The sequence below is a fragment of the Eptesicus fuscus genome, chromosome 5 (assembly GCF_027574615.1).
Source record: "Eptesicus fuscus isolate TK198812 chromosome 5, DD_ASM_mEF_20220401, whole genome shotgun sequence".
In the NCBI taxonomy this organism is placed as follows: Eukaryota; Metazoa; Chordata; class Mammalia; order Chiroptera; family Vespertilionidae; genus Eptesicus; species Eptesicus fuscus.
The window spans coordinates 87,861,038-87,878,184 of NC_072477.1; the positions used below are offsets into that span (position 1 = coordinate 87,861,038).

General features: G+C 52.3%; 5 non-coding genes across 5 annotated transcripts; 2 read left to right on the forward strand and 3 right to left on the reverse strand.

Moving 5' to 3' along the window:
- Window positions 1–3,876: 3,876 nt before the first annotated feature.
- TRNAY-GUA (transfer RNA tyrosine (anticodon GUA)) lies at window positions 3,877–3,967 on the reverse strand. The gene is given in 2 exon segments: window positions 3,877–3,912; window positions 3,931–3,967. It is a non-coding gene; the product is annotated as a tRNA-Tyr (tRNA).
- A 1,157-nt stretch (window positions 3,968–5,124) lies between these two features.
- Window positions 5,125–5,288, forward strand: LOC129149201 (U1 spliceosomal RNA). Its single transcript, XR_008556196.1, has one exon. It is a non-coding gene; the product is annotated as a U1 spliceosomal RNA (small nuclear RNA).
- Window positions 5,289–8,412: 3,124 nt separating this feature from the next.
- Window positions 8,413–8,576, reverse strand: LOC129149203 (U1 spliceosomal RNA). Its single transcript, XR_008556197.1, has one exon. It is a non-coding gene; the product is annotated as a U1 spliceosomal RNA (small nuclear RNA).
- Window positions 8,577–9,745: 1,169 nt separating this feature from the next.
- Window positions 9,746–9,836, forward strand: TRNAY-GUA (transfer RNA tyrosine (anticodon GUA)). The gene is given in 2 exon segments: window positions 9,746–9,782; window positions 9,801–9,836. It is a non-coding gene; the product is annotated as a tRNA-Tyr (tRNA).
- A 5,939-nt stretch (window positions 9,837–15,775) lies between these two features.
- LOC129149206 (U1 spliceosomal RNA) lies at window positions 15,776–15,939 on the reverse strand. Its single transcript, XR_008556200.1, has one exon. It is a non-coding gene; the product is annotated as a U1 spliceosomal RNA (small nuclear RNA).
- Between the last annotated feature and the right edge of the window lie 1,208 nt (window positions 15,940–17,147).

A 17,147-nucleotide genomic window follows, 5' to 3' on the forward strand; every position in this document is an offset into this window, starting at 1 on the left:
CGCCTCTTCTGTTCCTCCGTTGTGTCACCCTGGTCCACGCTGTAGCAGAGTCAGAACTTTCCTTTTACCCTTTTCGGGTCTCCAAAAGGGCCAGAGAGAAGCGTACAGATTTCTGTGTGCACATTGGGAGCCCCCATAGGAAAATGACAGCCCAGAGAAGTGAGGCTAGGCAGGTTTCCACAGAGCCCTGGTTTCTCTCATTGGAGAACAGTATGTAGGGACCAAGATCTAGTGCTCACTGTTTGCTGACACTTGCTTTGAAGCCCTGGGCCTATTTTATTCACTGATTAAACCCATTATTAGCATGGACTTGACCTGGCCAGTGGGAAGAACCCTTTCAAACTGTCTCTCCGGTTCTTGACATGGCCCCATCAGTCACTGTACATTTCTGTACTTTTTATTTTTTTTAAATAAATCTTTATTGTTCAGATTATTACAATTGTTCCTCTTTTTCCCCCCATAGCTCCCCTCCACCCGGTTCCTACCCCACCCTCTGCCCTTAACCCCCCCTCACTGTCCTCATCCATAGGTGTACCAATTTTGTCCAGTCTCTTCCCGCACCCCCCACACCCCTTTCCACCCTGAGAATTGTCAGTCCACTCCCTTTCTATGCCCCTGATTCTATTATATTCACCAGTTTATTCTGTTCATCAGATTTTTAAAAAAATTTTTTTTAATATATTTTATTGATTTTTTACAGAGAGGAAGGGAAGGGATAGAGAGTTAGAAACATCAGTGAGAGAAACATAGATCAGCTGCCTCCTGCACACCCCCCACTGGGGATGTGCCGGCAACCAAGGTACATGCCCTTGACCAGAATCGAACCCGGGACCCTTGAGTCTGCAGGCCGATGCTCTATCCACTGAGCCAAACCGGTTCCAGCTGTTCATCAGATTTTTTATTCACTTGATTTTTAGGCTCACTTGTTTTCTTTTGTTTGTTTGTTTTTTAAATATATTTTATTGATTTTTTACAGAGAGAAAGGGAGAGGGATAGAGAGTTAGAAACATTGATCAGCTGCCTCCTGCACACCTCCCACAGGGGATGTGCCCGCAACCAAGGTACATGCCCTTGACTGGAATCGAACCCGGGACCTTTCAGTCCACAGGCCGACGCTCTATCCACTGAGCCAAACCTGTTAGGGCATAGGCTCACTCGTTGATAGATATGTATTTGTTGTTCATAATTTTTATCTTTACCTTTTCTTCTTCTTCCTCTTCTTAAAGAATACCTTTCAGCATTTCATATAATACTGGTTTGGTGTTGATGAACTCCTTTAGCTTTTCTTATCTGTGAAGCTCTTTATCTGCCCTTCAATTCTGAATAATAGTTTTGCTGGGTAGAGTAATCTTGGTTGTAGGTTCTTGCTATTCATCACTTTGAATATTTCTTGCCACTCCCTTCTGGCCTGCATAGTTTCTGTTGAGAAATCAGCTGACAGTCGTATGGGTGCTCCCTTGTAGGTAACTGTTTTTCTCTTGCTGCTTTTAATATTCTCTCTTTGTCTTTTGCCCTTGGCATTTTAATTATGATGTGTCTTGGTGTGGTCCTCTTTGGATTCCTCTTGTTTGGGGTTCTCTGCGCTTCCTGGACTTGTAAGTCTATTTCTTTCATCAGGTGGGAGAAGTTTTCTGTCATTATTTCTTCAAATAGGTTTTCAGTATCTAGCTCTCTCTCTTCTTCTGGCACCCCCATAATTCAGATGTTGGTACGCTTGAAGTTGTCCCAGAGGCTCCTTACACTATCTTCACATTTTTGGATTCTTTTTTCTTTTTGCTTTTCCGGTTGAGTGTTTTTTGCTTCTTTGTATTTCAAATCTTCGACTTGATTCTTGTGATCCTCTAGTCTGCTGTTAGATCTCTGTATAATATTTTTTATTTCAGTCAGTGTATGCTTAATTTCTAGTTGGTCCATTTTCATATCCTCGAGGGTCTTGCTACATTTATCGTCCTTTTCTAGAAAATTCTTTTTTCTTTTTTTTAAAATATTTTTATTGGTTTCAGAGAGGAAGGAAGAGGGAGAGAGATAGAAATATCCATGATGAGAGAGAATCATGGATCGGATGCCTCCGGCAAGTCCCCCACTGGGGATCGAGCCCACAACAGAGGCATGTGCCCTTGACCAGAATCGAACCTGGGACCTTTCAGTTCGCAGGCCGACGCTCTGTCCACTGAGCCAAACCGGCTACGGCTTCTAGAAAATTCTTGAAAAACCTTATAACTGTGGTTTTGAACTCTATATCCAGTCATTTGCTTTCCTCCATTTCTTTCATTTGTGATCTCTTTCTTTGTCTCCACATTTTGGCTGCTTCCCTGAGTTGATGGAGTGGCTTTGTGTGCTAGGTGTCCTATATGGCCCAGTGGCTCAGCCTCCCCAATTACCTGATGTGGACACTCTTGGTGCACTCCTTTGTGGGCTGTGTGCACAGTCTTGTTGTAGTTAAGCCTTGATTGTTGTTGGTATCACTGGGAGGAATTGGCCTCCAGGCCAATTGGCTGTGAGGATCAGCTGTGTCTGCGCTGGGAGAACTTCTGTGCTGGAGACACCCTTATGCGACAAGACTTGCAAAAGCCTCTGTGCTCAGCTTAGATGGGGCAGAGTCTCAGGGTGGAGTCTCAGGGCGGAGCACCTGACCTAGTAGGCCCCTGGGTCTCAGTGTCCCGTGGTAATTGCTGCAAGCACCTCTGAGAGAAAGCCACCCTCTAGTTCCGCCCGCTGCCAGACAGTCCAGTTTCTCCCCGAATGAGTCTGGGTCCCCAGAGTCTCGCCCGGAACTGGAGTTCAGTGCCATCGGGAGCTTTTGTCTCCCTCCCGATTGAGAAAGCCAGCCGCATACTCAGTTGCCCATCCTCTCCATGTGGGCGCCTCAGTACCTCTGGCTTCTGCAGCTCCTCTGAGTCTCAGTGTGCTTTTCTCTTTCCTTCTAGTTGTAGAATCTCCACTCAGCCAGCCTTCCTGTGGTTCTGGATGATGTCCGTTTTGTCTTTTAGTTGTAGTTTTGAAACTGTTGTGCGAGGCAGCAGTTTAGGTGTTTACCTATGCCGCCATCTTGGTCTCTCCCATTTCTGTACTTTTTAGCATAGCTACGGTTCCAGGCTCAGCCCCTATTTCCCCACCTGAGATCTTGGCCTCCCCACCCTCACCCCACCCCACCCCCATGCTGACGTGCCCGTGCCCCCTGCAGCCCACAATGACCTAGGCTGCCTTTTTGGCCCAGTGAGCCTTACTGAAAAGCGATGGAGAGAGGATCCTGGGCTGGGCGGTGTTAGGTCGAGGCAGGGGGGAAAGACCACAGCCATGCAAGCACCCGCAAGGTAGATGGTGACGAAGATAACTGGCGCCTTCCCAGACCCTTGCTAGCCTTCCCAAACCCCTGCCCGAGGCAGGAATTCCACATCTCTCATGCTCTCCACCCTCCCCTCACCAAACAGCTGTATAAAGGAAGTACCTAAGCCCCTGTTTTGGCGCGAACTCCCCTGGCCCACTCTCGGACTGGTGAGTTTCGCCCGGGAGCGCAAGATTAAAACCTCCCCCCTTTTTCATGGCCTGGACTCTGTGTCTTGTTTCCTGCGTCGCAAACCTTTCGGGCGGGAGGCCCACTCTCAGGGCTTCGGGGACAGGTAGATACCCAGCACTCAGCCAGCCTGGGGGCTTGGCCTCCCCTCCTCTGCCCCCTCCCTGGCTTTCTTTGGCAGAGGTGGCTGCTTCCCCAAATGGGTCAGGTTTCTGTGGCTTCCCGGAGAGGCCCTGGAGTCCCAGGTGGAGAGGCAGAGAACACCCGGTGTTGGGGTTGGGGTCGGGCCCTCCCCATGGGCCCTGGAGCCCAAGTCAGCCATCGGGCCCCATGGCCCCGAGGGCGCAAAAGCGTCAGGCACCTCCTTCGAGCCGGAATCGAACCAGCGACCTAAGGATGTCCACACAGCCGTCAGCCTACAGTCCTCCGCTCTACCAGCTGAGCTACCGAAGGGCGCGCCTCCAGGGCCCGTCGTTCCTTTCCCTTGAGGTGACGGAGGCCGGGACACCGGAGCGCCCGGTCTCACCGCCCGGGCTGGGCCGGAAGCCCCTGTGCGGAGAGCCGGGCGCGCCGCCTGCGCTCCCTCTCCCGGGAGGATGCCCGCCAGCGGACACGGTGGCCCAACTCGCCTCCGCACCCACCCACCCTTCGTGGGTTTTCTCTCTCTGCTGACTCTGCCGAGAGCCCCCTCCCGCCCCTCCCGCCCCTTTAGGACGCCCAAACCACCTCCGCACGGGGCGCAGCCTTCCCCCCTCTGCCAGGAGCTCCGGAATCAAACCCGCTCCAGCCCTCTCACTGCCGTCTGCTCGTTCATCCGCGACCCGGTCCAAGTCCGAAAGGACCCGAGGGCGTTTGGGGGCCCCGTGTGCGTGCGGGAGCAGCACGAGCGGAGAAGGCGGAAGGGCGCCCGACCCTGACCCCTGGCTGGGCGCCTGGGAGAGACCCCCGCTGGCCGCGGTGGAAGGGGACCGCTCAGCGCTCGGACCTGGCTTTCTGTCCACAACACGGAGGGCTTTCGTTCGGCCTTACGAGGCTCGGCTACCACTTATTCTGAATTCGGCACGTCGTGTCACTCAGACTCAGAAAGACCCCAGGAATAAACATTACCACGATTTCTTATTTAGCGACTTAGCACTTATCAACCTGCAAAACACGATGGATGACTTGAAGATGAGTGCGAATAGACAAGGACAAAAATGGGATGCAATCTTCTTTGCAGAAAGGAAGGTAGGACCCTCGGTGGGGCCACAACTGCTGGGCGCCGGGTGCGGCGACACCCGGTCCTCCCTCCCGGGTCGGGGACTCGCCGCCTCGCGGCCACCTGCGCGCAGAGCCCCGGTCGGAACCGGGAGACCGGTCGCCGGGGACGTCAGGCCGAGGGCGTGGCGTATGCAGATGAGCAGGAGCGCAGAGGCTGCCGGTCCCACTCGGCCTGCGCCTCCACGTCCCCGCATCCGCGATCCAGTCGCCCCCCAGGGTTGTTGTCGCGACAGAGCGATGGCGCTGGGGGGGGGGGGGCGGCGGGGGTGCCGGGGCGTGCGGAGTAGAGTGAGCGTGAGTGAAGAGGGAGGCGTGCGTGGGGGTGAGGGTGCCGTGGGGCGGAGCAACTCATACTTACCTGGCAGGGGAGATACCATGATCACGAAGGTGGTTTTCCCAGGGCGAGGCTTATCCATTGCACTCCGGATGTGCTGACCCCTGCGATTTCCCCAAATGTGGGAAACTCGACTGCATAATTTGTGGTAGTGGGGGACTGCGTTCGCGCTCTCCCCTGGCTCGTGGCGTCACAAGGAAAGAACTTACTCGAGTGTTGTGCGTTGTGTCTTGCTTTGCTCTCTGCTTAGCGCTCCGGGACGTGCTGTGCAAGGCTGGCTTCTGTCCTAGTCCCTGCTGTGGGTTTCCGGGACGCTCCGCCCGCCCGAAAAGATTCAGCCCTTTTACTTTTTTCATCTGGCGGCCTTGTTGCACCCATACCTCCTCCCGCAAAGGTTAAGGAGACGGTGGGCATTTTTCCACATTGGTCATCTTGGAGAAATGTCTCTTCACATCTTGGGCGCCCCCCCCCCCCCCCGCCTCTGCGTCCAACCCCTCTTTTTTATTGGATTGTATTCCTGGTGTTGAGTTGTATGAGTTTTGTGTGTGTGTTTTTAATATATTGATTTTTTTACAGAAGGAAGAGAGAGGGATAGAGAGCTAGAAACGTCGATGAGAGACAAACATCGACCAGCTGCCTCCTGCACACCCTCCACTGGGGATGTGCCCGCAACCAAGGCACATGCCCTGGACCGGAATCGAACCTGGGACCCCTCTGAGCCAAACCGGTTTCGGCATGAGTTCTTTATATATTTCGGAAATTGACTCCTTGTCCGATGTATCATTGGCGAATATGTTCTCCCAAACTCCCGTGCAGTGGGCTCCCTTTTCTTTTTCTCCCCCTACCCCCCTCCTTTCGTTTCCCTTGCCCTAGGACAGTGATGGCGAACCTATGACACGCGTGTCAGCACTGACATGCGTAGCCATTTCTGGTGACACGTGGCCGCTGAGGTTTATTAAATACAATTGTATATAACGATTATACATTTATGTTATTTAAACTATAACTATCGCGAAATAATGTTTTTTCCTCAAAGTGACACACGACCCGAGTTATGCTCAGTTTTTTGGCGAAGTTTGACACACCAAGCTCAAAAGGTTGCCCATCGCTGCCCTAGGAGATGTATCTGAGGAAATACTGCTAGGTGAGATGCCTGAGATCTGGGGGCCTGTTTTCCTCTAGGATTTTAATGGAGTCACGACTTACAGTTAAAGTCTTTTACCCATTTGGAGTTTATTCATGTGTATGGTGTCGCTTGCTGGCCTAGCTTCCTTCCTTCCTTCCTTCCTTCCTTCCTTCCTTCCTTCCTTCCCCTTCCTCCCTCCCTCCCTCCCTCCCTCTCTCTCTCTCTCTCTTTCTTTCTTTGAACACGTCCCTGTCCAGTTTTCCTAAGGCCATTTATTGAAGAGACTGTCTTTACTCCGTTGTATGCTCCTGCCTCCTTTGGCAAACATTAATGGAACGGAATGGCTTTGGTCGATTTCTGGGGTCCCTGTTCTGTTCCATCTGTCTATATGATGGTTCTTGTGCCAGTCACCAGGCTGTTTTGAAAACAATGGCATTGTAGTATAGTTTGATATCTGGTATTGTGGTCCCTCCAACTTGATTCATCTTTCTCAAGATTGCTGAGGCTATTCGGTGTCTTTTTGTTCCATATAACATTTTGGAATATTTGTTCTAGATCTGTGAAATATGCCGTTAGTATTTTAATAGGGGTTGGGTTAGAGGTGCAAATTACAACTACAATGAGGTTTCACCTCATACGTACCAGAATGGCTACCATCAGTAAGTCAACAAACAAGGCCTGGTGAGGATCTGGAGGAAAAAAACCCTTATACACTGCTTGGGCCCAGAGGCTTTCTGTGAGAGACTGTGTGAGGCATACCGGATCTACACCCCCTTTCATCCTGAGGCCCCGGAAAGTCAAACTATGGTAAATGCAGCTTTTGTAGGTCAAACCCAGCCTGACATAGGGAGAAAGCTACAGAAGGATCCCAGAAATCGACCAAAGCCATTCCGTTCAATTAATGTTTGCCAAAGGAGGCAGGAGCATACAACGGAGTAAAGACAGTCTCTTCAATAAATGGCCTTAGAAAAACTGGACAGGGACGTGTTGAAAGAAAGAGAGAGAGAAGGGAGGGAGGGAGGGAGGGAGGGAGGGAGGGAGGGAGGGAGGAAGGAAGGAAGGAAGGAAGGAAGGAAGGAAGGAAGGAAGGAAGGAAGGAAGGAAGGAAGCTAGGCCAGCAAGCGACACCATACACATGAATAAACTCCAAATGGATAAAAGACTTTAACTGTAAGTCGTGACTCCATTAAAATCCTAGAGGAAAACAGGCCCCCAAATCTCAGGCATCTCACCAGCAGTATTTCCTCAGATACATCTCCTAGGGCAGCGATGGGCAACCTTTTGAGCTTGGTGTGTCAAACTTCGCCAAAAAACTGAGCATAACTCGGGGAGTGTGTCACTTTGAGGAAAAAACATTATTTCGCGATAGTTATAGTTTAAATAACATAAATGTATAATCGTTATATACAATTGTATTTAATAAACCTCAGCGGCCACGTGTCACCAGAAATGGCTACGCATGTCAGTGCTGACACGCGTGTCATAGGTTCGCCATCCCTGTCCTAGGGCAAGGGAAATGAAAGGAAGGGGGTGGGGGGAGAAAAAGAAAAGGGAGCCCACTGCACGGGAGTTTGGGAGAACATATTCGCCAATGATACATCGGACAAGGAGTCAATTTCCGAAATATATAAAGAACTCATGCCGAAACCGGTTTGGCTCAGAGGGGTCCCAGGTTCGATTCCGGTCCAGGGCATGTGCCTTGGTTGCGGGCACATCCCCAGTGGAGGGTGTGCAGGAGGCAGCTGGTCGATGTTTCTCTCATCGACGTTTCTAGCTCTCTATCCCTCTCTCTTCCTCTCTGTAAAAAAATCAATATATTAAAAAAAACACACACACACAACACACACAAAAAAAAAACTCATACAACTCAACACCAGGAATACAATCCAATAAAAAAGAGGGGTGGACGCGGGCGGGGGGGGGCGGGGCGCCCAAGATGTGAAGAGACAATTCTCCAAGATGCCCAATCTGGAAAAATGCCCACCGTCTCCTTATCCTCTGCGGGAGGAGGTATGTCTGTCTACAAGGCCGCGGGCGGGCGGAGCGTCCCAGAAGCCCACAGCAGGTACTAGGACAAAAGCCAGCCCTGCACGGCCCAGAGCGCTGTGAGAAAACCAGAGCAAAACAAGACTCAGCACCCAGCACACTAGTAAGTTCTTTCCTTGTGACGTCACGAGCCAGGGGAGAGCGCGAACGCAGTCCCCCACTACCACAAATTATGCAGTCGAGTTTCCCACATTTGGGGAAATCGCAGGGGTCAGCACATCCGGAGTGCAATGGATAAGCCTCGCCCTGGGAAAACCACCTTCGTGATCATGGTATCTCCCCTGCCAGGTAAGTATGAGTTGCTCCGCCCAACGGCACCCTCACCCCCACGCACGCCTCCCTCTTCACACACGCTCACTCTACTCCACACGCCCCTGCTCCCCCGCCGCCCCACGAACCCGAGCCCCATTCTCGCCCGTCGCGACAACAACCCCGGGGGCGACTGGATCGCGGATGCGGGGACGTGGAGGCGCAGGCCGAGTGGGACCGGCAGCCCCTGCGCTCCTGCTCATCTGCATACGCCACGCCCTCGGCCTGACGTCCCCGGCGCCCGGTCTCCCGGTTCCGACCGGGGCCCTGCGCGCAGGTGGCCGCGAGGCGGCGAGTCCCCGACCCGGGAGGGAGGACCGGGTGTCGCCGCACCCGGCGCCCAGCAGTTGTGGCCCCACCGAGGACCCTACCTTCCCTTCTGCAAAGAAGATTGCATCCCATTTTTGTCCTCGTCTATTCGAACTCATCTTCAAGTCATCCATCGTGTTTTGCAGGTTGATAAGTGCTAAGTCGCTAAATAAGAAATCGTGGTAATGTTCATTCCTGGGGTCTTTCTGAGTCTGAGTGACACGACGTGCCGAATTCAGAATAAGTGGTAGCCGAGCCTCGTAAGGCCGAACGAAAGCCCTCCGTGTTGTGGACAGAAAGCCAGGTCCGAGCGCTGAGCGGTCCCCTTCCACCGCGGCCAGCGGGGGTCTCTCCCAGGAGCCCAGCCAGGGGTCAGGGTCGGGCGCCCTTCCGCCTTCTCCGCTCGTGCTGCTCCCGCACGCACACGGGGCCCCCAAACGCCCTCGGGTCCTTTCGGACTTGGACCGGGTCGCAGGTGAACGCAGCAGACGGCAGTGAGAGCGCTGGAGCGGGTTTGATTCCGGAGCTCCTGGCAGAGGGGGGAAGGCTGCGCCCCGTGCGGAGGTGGTTTGGGCGTCCTAAAGGGGCGGGAGGGGCGGGAGGGGCGGGAGGGGGCTCTCGGCAGAGTCAGCAGAGAGAGAAAACCCACGAAGGGAGGGTGGGTGCGGAGGCGACTTGGGCCACCGTGTCGGCTGGCGGGCATCCTCCCGGGAGAGGGAGCGCAGGCGGCGCGCCCGGCTCTCCGCACAGGGGCTTCCGGCCCAGCCCGGGCCGGTGAGACCGGGCGCTCCGGTGTCCCGGCCTCCGTCACCTCAAGGAAAAGGAACTCCGGGCCCTGGAGGCGCGCCCTTCGATAGCTCAGCTGGTAGAGCGGAGGACTGTAGGCTGACGGCTGTGTGGACATCCTTAGGTCGCTGGTTCGATTCCGGCTCGAAGGAGGTGCCTGACGCTTTTGCGCCCTCGGGGCCCGATGGCTGACTTGGGCTCCGGGGACGGGGCGGGTGCGGGGTGCGGGGCCCTGTCTCTCTTCCCTCCCGAGGGAGGACACTCCGGGCTCCCTGTCTCCCCGAGAGGCCTGGCCTGGACCCCCCACCACAGGGGGGCTCCCTGAAGTCGCCGGCGGCACCCCCTGAGGTTCTGGTTAAGCTGCACCTCCCCCCCGCGGCCCAGCCTTCCTTGCCCTCCAACTGCTGAGCGGTCCGGGCCGGGTCGGGAGGCCGAGCCATTGCAGCCCCACAGGGAGCCCCCAGCCTCGAACGTCAGCGCCTGCGGAGACCAGAGCACCGGTCACAGAGCACCGGGTCAAAGACAGAGCCTTGGACCTTCACTGGGCGCGGCCCCTGAGGGACGTGGAGGCGGCATCCTTGGGAACCGAGCTTGGGTGCTTGGGGGGTGGGGGGGGTGCGGGTAGGAGGCAGGAGAGTGTGAGTCCCCTGGCATGGCCGACTCTTGGCTTCTGGGGTGTCACGGGGCGGGGGTGGGGGGCTCGGGGGCGCTGCCCCGCACCCTCAAAGGTGCAGAGGTGCCTGCCGCCCAGTCACAGGTGGCCACACACTTTGATGCGGCTGCCAGGCTCCGTGGGACTGTCGCTGGGCGAGTGGACAGTCTTGGGTGGTGGGCCCACACGAGGCGGGAGCTGAAACGTTTGTAAAACACACGGAGCTGGGGCAAGGGGCCCCGACCCCAACACCGGGTGTTCTCTGCCTCTCCACCTGGGACTCCAGGGCCTCTCCGGGAAGCCACAGAAACCTGACCCATTTGGGGAAGCAGCCACCTCTGCCAAAGAAAGCCAGGGAGGGGGCAGAGGAGGGGAGGCCAAGCCCCCAGGCTGGCTGAGTGCTGGGTATCTACCTGTCCCCGAAGCCCTGAGAGTGGGCCTCCCGCCCAGCCCAGGATCCTCTCTCCATCGCTTTTCAGTAAGGCTCACTGGGCCAAAAAGGCAGCCTAGGTCATTGTGGGCTGCCGGGGGCACGGGCACATCAGCATGGGGGTGAGGTGGGGTGGGGTGAGGGTGGGGAGGCCAAGATCTCAGGTGGGGAAAATAGGGGCTGAGCCTGGAACCGTAGCTATGCTAAAAAGGACAGAAATGGGAGAAACCAAGATGGCGGCATAGGTAAACACCTAAACTGCTGCCTCGCACAACAGTTTCAAAACTACAACTAAAAGACAAAACGGACATCATCCAGAACCACAGGAAGGCTGGCTGAGTGGAGATTCTACAACTAGAAGGAAAGAGAAAAGCACACTAAGACTCAGAGGAGCTGCGGAAGGCAGAGGTACCGTGGTGCCCACGTGGAGAGGGCTGGCAACTGAGTACGCGGCTGGCTTTCTCAATCAGGAGGGAGACAAAAGCTCCCGATGGCACTGAACTCCAGTTCCGGGCGAGACTCTGGGGACCCAGATTCATTCGGGGAGAAACTGGACTGTCTGGCAGCGGGCGGAACTCGAGGGTGGCTTTCTCTCAGAGGTGCTTGCAGCAATTACCACGGGACACTGAGACCCAGGGGCCTACTAGGTCAGGTGCTCCGCCCTGAGACTCTGCCCTGAGACTCTGCCCCATCTAAGCTGAGCACAGAGGCTTTTGCAAGTCTTGTCGCATAAGGGTGTCTCCAGCACAGAAGTTCTCCCAGCGCAGACACAGCTGATCCTCACAGCCAATTGGCCTGGAGATCAATTCCTCCCAGTGATACCAACAACAATCAAGGCTTAACTACAACAAGACTGTGCACACAGCCCAAAAAGGGGTGCACCAAGAGTGTCCACCTCAGGTGACTGGGGAGGCTGAGCCACTGGGCCCTATAGGACACCTAGCACACAAACCCACTCCATCAACTCAGGGATGCAGCCAAAATGTGGAGACAAAGAAACAGATCACAAATGAAAGAAATGGAGGAAAGCAAACGACTGGATAGAGTTCAAAACCACGGTTATAAGGTTTTTCAAGAATTTTCTAGAAGCCGTAGCTGGTTTGGCTCAGTGGACAGAGCGTCGGCCTGCGAACTGAAAGGTCCCAGGTTCGATTCTGGTCAAGGGCACATGCCTCTGTTGTGGGCTCGATCCCCAGTGGGGGACTTGCCGGAGGCATCCGATCCATGATTCTCTCTCATCATGGATATTTCTATCTCTCTCTCCCTCTTCCTTCCTCTCTGAAACCAATAAAAATATTTAAAAAAAAGAAAAGAGAATTTTCTAGAAAAGGACGATAAATGTAGCAAGACCCTCGAGGATATGAAAAAGGACCAACTAGAAATTAAGCATACACTGACTGAAATAAAAAATATTATACAGAGATCTAACAGCAGACTAGAGGATCGCAAGAATCAAGTCGAAGATTTGAAATACAAAGAAGCAAAAAACACTCAACCGGAAAGGCAAAAAGAAAAAAGAATCCAAAAATGTGAAGATAGTGTAAGGAGCCTCTGGGACAACTTCAAGCGTACCAACATCAGAATTATGGGGGTGCCAGAAGAAGAGAGAGAGAGCAAGATACTGAAAACCTATTTGAAGAAATAATGACAGAAAACTTCTCCCACCTGATGAAAGAAATAGACTTACAAGTCCAGGAAGCGCAGAGAACCCCAAACAAAAGGAACCCAAAGAGGACCACACCAAGACACATCATAATTAAAATGCCAAGGGCAAAAGACAAAGAGAGAATATTAAAAGCAGCAAGAGAAAAACAGTTTCCTACAAGGGAGCACCCATACGACTGTCAGCTGATTTCTCAACAGAAACTATGCAGGCCAGAAGGGAGTGGCAAGAAATATTCAAAGTGATGAATAGCAAGAACCTACAACCAAGATTACTCTACACAGCAAAACTATCATTCAGAATTGAAGGTCAGATAAAGAGCTTCAGAGATAAAAAGCTAAAGGAGTTCATCAACACCAAGCCAGTATTATATGAAATGCTGAAAGGTATTCTTTAAGAAGAGGAAGAAGAAGAAAAGGTAAAGATAAAAATTATGAACAACAAATACATATCTATCAACGAGTGAGCCTATGCCCTAACTGGTTTGGCTCAGTGGATAGAGCGTCAGCATGGACTGAAAGGTCCCGGGTTTGATTCCGGTCAAGGGCATGTACCTTGGTTGCGGGCACATCCCCTGTGGGAGGTGTGCAGGAGGCAGCTGATCTATGTTTCTCTCACTGATGTTTCTAACTCTGTATCCCTCTCCCTTCCTCTCTGTAAAAAATCAATAAAATATATTTTAAATTTTTTTTTTAAAAATCTGATGAACAGAATAAACTGGTGAATATAATAGAATCAGGGGCATAGAAAGGGAGTGGACTGACAATTCTCAGGGTGGAAAGGGGTGTGGGGGGTGCGGGAAGAGACTGGACAAAATTCGTACAACTATGGATGAGGACAGTGAGGGGGGTTAAGGGCAGAGGGTGGGGTAGGAACCGGGTGGAGGGGAGCTATGGGGGGAAAAAGAGGAACAATTGTAATAATCTGAACAATAAAGATTTATTTAAAAAAAATAAAAAGTACAGAAATGTACAGTGACTGATGGGGCCATGTCAAGAACCGGAGAGACAGTTTGAAAGGGTTCTTCCCACTGGCCAGGTCAAGTCCATGCTAATAATGGGTTGTAATCAGTGAATAAAATAGGCCCAGGGCTTCAAAGCAAGTGTCAGCAAACACTGAGCACTAGATCTTGGTCTCTACACACTGCTCTCCAATGAGAGAAACCAGGGCTCTGTGGAAACCTGCCTAGCTGTCATTTTCCTATGGGGGCTCCCAATGTGCACACAGAAATCTGTACGCTTCTCTCTGGCCCTTTTGGAGACCCGAAAAGGGTAAAAGGAAAGTTCTGACTCTGCTACAGCGTGGACCAGGGTGACACAACGGAGGAACAGCAGAGGCGGGTACGTGAGAAGAGTAAGGCGCTTGCTCTCGGCCTCCCCTTTCCTGCCGTCCGGTGGTCGCATTCTCCTGAGGCGAGAGGGGGCTGCAGGAGGCAGGTGGGAGGCTATGGTGAGGACCAGAGGGGCCTCCCCCTGGGCGCGGGGACTGTACTTTATGGCTCTCACTCACCGGTTCAAGCACATGGTGTTCGGAGACATTACTGATGGAGCAGAGAGGGGATGGTGCCATTTCTGTGGTTTCTCTGTAGGAAGGACACAGTATTACTAATCTGATCCGGACTCAGAGGTGGAACCTGGGAACCTGCCGGGAACATTTTTATTTTAAAGCCCGAGATCAGTAAGTTAATCAAATAAGCATATGAAAGGCCTATTATCGCCACGCGCTATTCTAGGCAACTACGAATGGAGCAGTGAACAAAAGAGTCAGGATTCCCTAGCCTCGTGGAACTGACACTCCAGTGGGTAAAGTCAGACAGGACACTAAACTGCATAGTATGCTACATCAGTGTTTCTCAAGCTTTAACATGTACAGCAGTGCTTTTCCACACCGGTGCCGCCAGAATTTTTAAAGCACGCGAAACCTGACTATTTAGGGGCCTTGACCACTTTTCCCCTCAGATTGTCAAATTAAAAAATGACAACTAACACCACAGAACATAGCTGTCCGGTGTGAATGAATAAAGATCACACTTTTCTTTTTTTTTTTGTCAGATCGACAAAATATACATAATTTAGTTTATGTGTGCCATGAGAAGAATCGTTGTTAAAACGTTGTTAAAATGTTGATTCTGCCCTGGTCAGGTTAGAGCATCGTCCCGATATGCCAAGGTGGAGGGTTTGATCCCCGGTCAGGGCACATACAAGAACCAGTTAAAACCACAATGAGGTATCACCTCACACCTGCCAGAATGGCTCCTGTGGATAAACAAGTGCTGGTGGAGAATGTGGAGAAAAGGGAACCCGAGTGCCCCTTTGGTAGGACTGCGGACTGGTGCAGCCGCTGCGGAAAGTGTCCACTTTCCTCAAAAAATTAAGAATGGCACTGCTGTCTGACCCAGCGGCCCCACTTCTGGGAATATATCCTAAGACTCCTGAAACACCAATCAGAAAGGATATACGCACTCCTATGTTCATGGCAGCATTATTGAGGATAGCCGAGATCCGGAAACAGGCCAAATGCCCATCAGTAAATGAGTGGATAAAAAAAGCTGTGGCACATTTATTGACACAATAGGTGGGGAATACTACCCGGCCGTAAAAAGGAAGGAAATCTTACCTTTTGGGACAACATGGATGGACCTGCAGATTATTATGCGAAGTGAAATAAGCCTGTCAAAGAAAGACAAATACCATATGATCTCATTTACAGATCCAATGAACAAAATAAACTGACGAACAAAATAGAAACAAAGGCATGGATACATGGAACACACTGACAGCTGTCAGAGGGGAGGGAGGAGAGGGGACTGGATGCAAGAAGGTGAAGGGATTAGCTAAAGAACGTACATGACAGGGACAGCAGTGTGGTGATGGACAGAGGGAAGGCAGGCTGGGTGGAAGCGGGCAAAAGTGGGGGAAATGGGGACATCGTCTGTAATAGTGTCAACAACATAAATAAAGGGGGGAGGGGAGGAATGAGAAACCAATTTACTGCCATTAAAAAAAAAACCAACCAATGACTGCATAAAGTGGAGCAATGAGTCGATGTTTCTCTGAAACCAATAAGTAAAAGTTCAAGAAAAGTAAGTTGATACTGATTCCGTAGGGCTTGGAAAGAGCAGACCTAAGAGTCTGCATTGCAGTTGCAGGTCAAAAGGCACATAAAACAACAGGGAGGTTCAAACGTACTGGAAAAGGGCAACAGAAAGAGTTACAAACCAGATGCTAAGGTTCTTGAGTAGAACTCCAAAAAGACTAGTCTTTTGAAAAGAGTGATAAGGCGCCAAATTCAGCTAGGTAAGATCCCCCCACAACCACAACACTGTCTGTCCTTATAACCAAAAAACCAGGGGAGAGCGCGAACGCAGTCCCCCACTACCACAAATTATGCAGTCGAGTTTCCCACATTTGGGGAAATCGCAGGGGTCAGCACATCCGGAGTGCAATGGATAAGCCTCGCCCTGGGAAAACCACCTTTGTGATCATGGTATCTCCCCTGCCAGGTAAGTATGAGTTGCTCCGCCCAACGGCACCCTCACCCCCACGCACGCCTCCCTCTTCACACACGCTCACTCTACTCCGCACGCCCCGGCACCCTCGCCGCCCCACGCACCCGAGCGCCAAACACGCCTGTCGCCAAAATAACCCCCGGGGGCGCTTCCATCTCCGGATGCGGGGACGTGGAGGCGCAGGCCGAGTGGGACCGGCAGCCTCTGCGCTCCTGCTCATCTGCATACGCCACGCCCTCGGCCTGACGCCCCGGGCGCCCCGTCTTGCCTTCTGAGCCGCCGGCCGCGCGACTCCAGTGGAGAAAACTCAGGAGAGGTCTGCTCTGAGTCTCTTGTTGAAATAAACATTAGTTTGTGGTTTAAAGTTAGATTGACGGGCTCGATTTTCTCACCGTCTTTTTTCTAAAATTTCCCCCCAGCGGGAGATCACCGTTTGGGATTCCAGGTGGTTTACTTTCTCTTTGGCTGCCTTGTGGCCTGGAGCAGGTTGGGCCGGTTTGCTGCTATTTCTAGATATGATTCATTGAAAAACATAAATGCGTCAATATATGTAATATGCTACCTTTTGTCTAGGAAAAATGTGAAAATAGAAGAGACGCACACACACACACACACACACACACAACCAAAATGACTGCTCAGCCCAGTATATTAACTTAGAAGCATCTTCAAGTCTAAGGAAAAGAACTGACACCAACACTAAAGTGTCCCACAGTAGGTTCGTTTTTCACACTTTGTGACGATAGCACATCTGTCACGATGCTGTGTGTGTTGTGGGAGTCAGTGAGGAAAGGGGGGCTGGGAGTCCAGTGCGGGATGGGAGGGCGAGGAGGAAGGGTGTGGAGTTACGTGGGAAACTGGAACTGAGGATATCAGTGGGCTCATTATTATTAACATTATTTAATCCTCACCCCAGGATATTCTCTCCACTGATGTTTAGAAAGAGTGGGAGGGAGAGGGAGAGACAGAGAGAAACACCGATGTGAGAGACACGTGGGTTGGTTGCCTCCCGCTGCCCCCGTCCAGGGCCGGGAGGTACGTGCCCTTGACCGGAGTGAAGCAGGGACCCTCAGTCCGCAGGCCAAGGTTCTATCCACGGAGCCACACCGGCGAGGGCCTCATTCTTTTCAATAGATCTGGATACGTGTAGGGAATGTATGGATTTCCGAGAGTCCAAGACCGATCCACGTGTAACCATAAGCACGCCCAG